The sequence below is a fragment of the Amblyomma maculatum genome, chromosome 4 (assembly GCF_055883805.1).
Source record: "Amblyomma maculatum isolate TAMU_Amacu chromosome 4, ASM5588380v1, whole genome shotgun sequence".
NCBI lineage: Eukaryota > Metazoa > Arthropoda > Arachnida > Ixodida > Ixodidae > Amblyomma > Amblyomma maculatum.
In genome coordinates, this window is record NC_139347.1 from 201013904 (window position 1) to 201019385 (window position 5482).

Sequence of the window (5482 nt, forward strand, 5' to 3'; positions counted from 1 at the left end):
TATTTCGATGCATTGGGTAAGCACGAACAGGCTATCATCTAAGCGCCTACCATTTCTAAAGCCGTTCTGAAGTTCTCCGAGTATCTTGTTACTCTCTACCCATGCTTGCACCTTTAATTTCACCGCCTGCATGGCCAACCTGTGCATAACTAATGTTATGGTAATACCTGTAGTATTTTAGGTGCATCCTTTCTCCTTTCCCTTTATAAATCACTTCTCCTCTGAGCAGCGTCACCTGGCGACAGATAGCGTAAATATTGTAAAAATGAATGAGAGCGTATTTAAAGCCTGCTGTACTTATTGCTTCAATTGCACAATGGATTGACACTATTTACCTTAGCGTTGAGCGAATAAAACATATGTTCCAATCCTCAAGTATAACTTTTTTTGATCTTTGTTTTTGAACGCAACGTTAATATTAGCTACCAAGATCAGTCCGGGGGGCTGTTCCCCTTTAGGATGCATTATGTGATGTTTTTAATTCCCAATACCCGCAAACCCAGCCGGGAACAGAACCCCGAGGTGACGGCATGACAACGGTAACACTATTCAGTTAGCTACACCGAATTCATTTCCTGTCTCGAATTCATTTCCTGTCTTCAGTGAGTGTATGTTACCCTTAGGTTGCATTCACACACACCTCTCGGTAACAATCGCCGTTTAACCCGCTCAGAGGCAACCAGTGAGGAGAAAAAAGTTGCGGGACCCTACCGTTGAGGAGACGCAATTACGCCACTTTGCGAGTGTGCGGCACTTTCGGCTGAGGCCCATAGAGGCGTCCTGACGTCCTTCTCGTATCTGGTTTGACGCCACGATACCTCTTTTCCTTCCCGTACGGCGCGCTCAGATGTCTAGCGAGAAACGTAAAAGCAACGGCTAATTTCCAATTCAGATATTTGTAATTTACATGGAGCTTCCAATTCGCATAATTATTCTGTGATATCTGTGAGCGTTAAAAAACACTAGATGGTAGAAATTTCTGGAGCCCTCCCCTACGGCGCCTCTCATAGCCTGAGTTGTTTTGGGACAAATCCTATAAACTAAAATCCTTTAGTAAAACGAAAAGCGCAGTGTCTGCCTCCCTTTCTTGAGGCACACCTACAGGAAGCGGACATTTAAAATGTTAAACGATTTTGCTAGACTCTGGGCATCCGCAAACATGACCCGAACTCACGGCTAAGAGCGCAGGTCAGCTCGCCTGGACGCTGCATTGAGCAACCATGCAAGCCAGTCGACGCAGCCTGACGAAGCACATATTAAGCAGCCACTGGTAGCTCTCACACTGTCCGTTGACGTCTTCACAAACTTCCATTCCAGTGAAAGTAAGCACTTGCACGTGAAAAAACATTTTTGAACATGTGCCGCATTCGCTTGGGCAGCCGTGCCGCCCCGTAGACACTAACAACTGCTCTAAGTCGTTGCTGTGGGATGCGATAAGCAGAGAGTGAATCCAGTTATCGGTATTCAGAGTCTCAGTCCTGAACCTTCTACCACTCCACATATATTGGCGGCAAACGCCAATTAACCTCGCGCCAATAGATGCGCTGGCTTAGCTAACCGAACTTTTTTGTGCCTCGGATCGTCCCAGCTCCCGTAGACTGAGGCTTTCTTAACGAAACGTTTACATGCGCCGTTCGACACGGGGATTCTCTACAAAAACAAAAGGTTAAATAAACCACCAAGGAAAAAAGTAAACGTTTTGACACGGTGCTCGCGTGAGTGCTGCTTCTGTTCTTATTAGATGCTCGGCAACTCTTAATGAGTTCTACTCTTGACTCGAAAGGATACTTGTGGTCTGAAGCAGCGTAATATCCTTATACCCTGGAAATATTGTCTACTCGGGGCTAAAACGGTAGCAGCAACAGCAGCATAATTGATTTTTCCATCCATATATTAAGCTACTCTGCATCGGAGCTGGCAAGAACGGAGACGTACCGTTGATTTTGCATTGGTTGCTGTTTTTAATGACAAAGAGCACAAAGTGGCTGAGGCAGCAGATTACCAGCAGCAGGTTAATGCACAGCTTTGTACATCAACTTCATTCACAGCTACAAAACTGCAGGCTTGAAGAATGTGTAGTCGTTAATTGAAATATATAACTTCGTTTAACTTTATAAAGACACCTCAATGCTTTAAAATAATATACAGAGCGTTAATATCAAAAACATTACCGTGACACTACCACACTAAAGCAAATTGCGAAAGGAAAGCGTAAGAGCACGCGCTACATCGTTTACTTAACCTATGAGCAATGCTCGGACAAGGCGCAGTCTGAAACTAATTAAAATAGCCTATTTTAGGGCACATCATTCACGTCGAAACGTAAATGTATGAACGGGGGTCGACGTGGGAAATAAAGAGTATGTGACCTTTAACGAGAAACAATAATAACTATGAATGATCCATGTGTGTATATAGAAACAAAAACACCGAAGCAGATAGTCCTTAGTCGGCCTTCTCGATTTGTCATCGACCGATGGTGGTCAGATGACTGGCGACTGCTGCGGCGCGCGCAGCCCCGCACCTGGAACCACAGTGGACGCTGCCGAGCGTCTTCGTTGCTCCCTGATGGTAGCCATCTGACGTTTGAGCGTCGCTCGGAGCAGTGCGATGCACGTGCAGCCCGCCAGCAACATGAAGGACAGTGCCACATTGGACACCTTGTCGTCGAGCGCGCCCCGGATGCTGGACGAGCACAGGATGAGCACGAAGCCGAACGTCTCGGCCGCCATGTTGAGCACGCTGGATGATGTGCCCTCGGGCAGCGGGTACGTGATCTCAGCGCCCAGCTGCAAGCCGACGGGGATGTAGCCGGCCAGGAAGAAGCCGAGGAAGAAGCAAACGACGCCCGTCATCCAGTGGGAGCGTAGTGACAATACGAACGTGTACGCGAACAGGCCCAGCGTGGCGAAAACGTAGGTGACGACGGACACCTCCTTGTACTTGCCGGTCTTGTCGAGGACCCATCCAGCCACCCAGGAGCCCAACAAGCCGGATATGACGAGCACGAGACCAAGCAGGCCAGCAAAGCTTTCCTCGCCCGGGAAGTAGTGCACGATCACGGGGTTGAGCAGCGTCGAGACAGAGTAGAAGGCGCCCGTGTTGATGCCATACGAGAGGAGCAGGAGCAGGAAGTCACGGTCGGACACCAGTTGCTTCAGCGCCTGCGCGAAGGTCGGCTTGGCCTCGGCGTAGCGAGTCAGCATCTCCGACAAGCTAGGCGGGTGCTCTGGCTTGTCCTCGAATGCCACGATAATGATGAACAGGCACGAGAAGCTCACGAGAGCCACGCCCACACAGAGCACTGTGAGCGTCTCGTGCACATTGTTCGGGTCTACGACGTATGGCGGGATGATGAAGCCCAGCGCGATGCCGATCTGGTTGCCGAGCACTGCCATCGAACAGGCGGTGGACACCTCTTCGTACTTGAACCAGGCTGACGCGAGCCGAGATGGAACGCCAACGATGAACGCTAGTGAGAAGGCCGGGAACGTCTGTCCCAGAAGCACGTAGCTGAACCTGCCTGGCTGGACGCTAAATATCTTGACGCAAGAGCCTATTGAAGTCCCGATGGCACCGAGCAGCACTGTGACGCGGAGGCCCATATTCTCCAGGATCCATGAAGAAGGGAGCGCGAGCGTTACGCATCCGATGTGGAAAACGAGCGACGTCCAGGCCACCTCGATTTCTTCGACTCCATAGTAGTCTTGAATTATGTTCGCTATGATGGAGTACTCGATCCACTGAAACCCATTGATAAGGGACGAGGCGCAGAATATGGCTAGCATGTAAAAGCGGCGGGACGTAGTGAAGATAATAACGTCGTGGAGAGCAGCCGACAGCGACTGGCTGAAACGGCTGCTGAATGTCTCCCTTGCGCGTTCTTCCGATCCTATAGAGCTTATTATTCTGGGCGGGCTAAATAAATCGTGCGGGGACTCTCTTCGCTGGAGTGAGAGATGTTCTGGCAATAATGTCAGGCCTTCCTGAGAACTTGGGCCGGTTTTGTCAGCGTCGAGCAGTTTCTTGCCAGATTTTATATCGGTGCCCTGACCTTGGTGCCAAGCCTGTGGTGCAGAGGCTGGAGAAAGGAATGGATAAGATAAATAAAGGAAGTGTAAAAGGCATTTGTCCTCGCATCAGATTTCAAAAATGCTGCTTTAAATATTCTAGGCGAGAATATCAGAAAGAAGCCAGAAAACTGCCAGGTTAATTTCAGCCGCCTCCTAGAAGTAGTCCAGCAGAAGGTTCGCACTTATCGCCGTTCCAGTCAAACACTCCGTCTTTTCAACGAAGCATCATAGGAAAGGAGCTTTCAATATAAGTATTTTGTATTAGCTGGCCTTTACTCTTACATAAATAGCTTTCTCGAAAGTTAGCTGTGACGGTGAATAAAAAATTTTCATGCGAATGAAAAATGCGTGAGTAAACCTTAAGCAAGCGGTCATGCATGCCTGTCTGCCCACTTCTTCGACAGCCTAGTGCCTAGTGGTTGCTCTAATTTCTTTGCGCCTTCCTAAGCCGCGAAGTTTGGCAGCTTTACATCAGTTAATGCGCTGCATAGCAAATCGGGTCAGCAGTATAGTTTTATGCTTCCTTGTTGTATACTACGCACTAGTTTGCCCCGCCGTGATGGTGTAGAGGTTAGGGTGCTAAATTACTGTGCCCGGGGATACGGGATCGAATTCCGGCCGCGGCGGCCGCTTTTCGATGGAGGGGAAAAGCAAGGCGTCCGTGTGCTGTGCGATGTCAGTCAGGTAGCTGAAATTTCCAGGGCTGTATACCACGACGTCTTTCATAGCCTGGCTCGCTTTGAGACGTTAAACCGTATAAAATTAAACTATGCATTAGTTTATACTAGAGCGAGCCTCAAGCCAAATTTACACTGTCCTGCGTAGGACAACTACGGTACCCAAATGATAAATGACCACTCTCGTTGAGGACAACGCTTTTATAACACAAAAAACGCGAAATGCTGGTGTCAGACGCAGATATCGCACGTAAACTGCGCAGGTCGACGTCTGATTATTAACTAATCTCGGAGATCTCGCAAAATTCTCATTCCGTACAAACCGGCAGCGACCAATCCTCCTCTTCACGGATGTCAAGAGTTTGAATCGAGTGACGGGAAATTTTTCGTTTAAGATTTTCGAGCAGTTTCGTCTTTTGCTGCCGGCAATCCCTTAACGTACCCACAAAGAGCCACAGAAACATTAATAAGAAGCATACTCGGATGGGGCGTTTTTCAATGCCTTCTTTAATTGGGTATTTGGTGTCTATGGTATCTCGCGTAATAACCTTAGCCAATTGTCAACAAGGTATTCATGTTTCAGCAGTGCAATCAAAGCAGCATTGTTTCTCGACCACGCCGGGCAAACAGTGGCTAAAACTAATCTCTTGAAGGTAATTACATCTTGCAAGTTGAGTTTAGGATAGTCAGTAGCGGTAAAGGCTTGTGCGTTCTGCGTCTGTGTGCTTCTGT

General features: G+C 48.4%; 1 pseudogene; it reads right to left on the reverse strand.

Annotated features, from left to right (window-relative positions):
- Nucleotides 1–2483: 2483 nt before the first annotated feature.
- On the reverse strand, nucleotides 2484–3788 carry LOC146193984 (choline/ethanolamine transporter FLVCR1 pseudogene; annotated as a pseudogene).
- Nucleotides 3789–5482: the final 1694 nt, after the last annotated feature.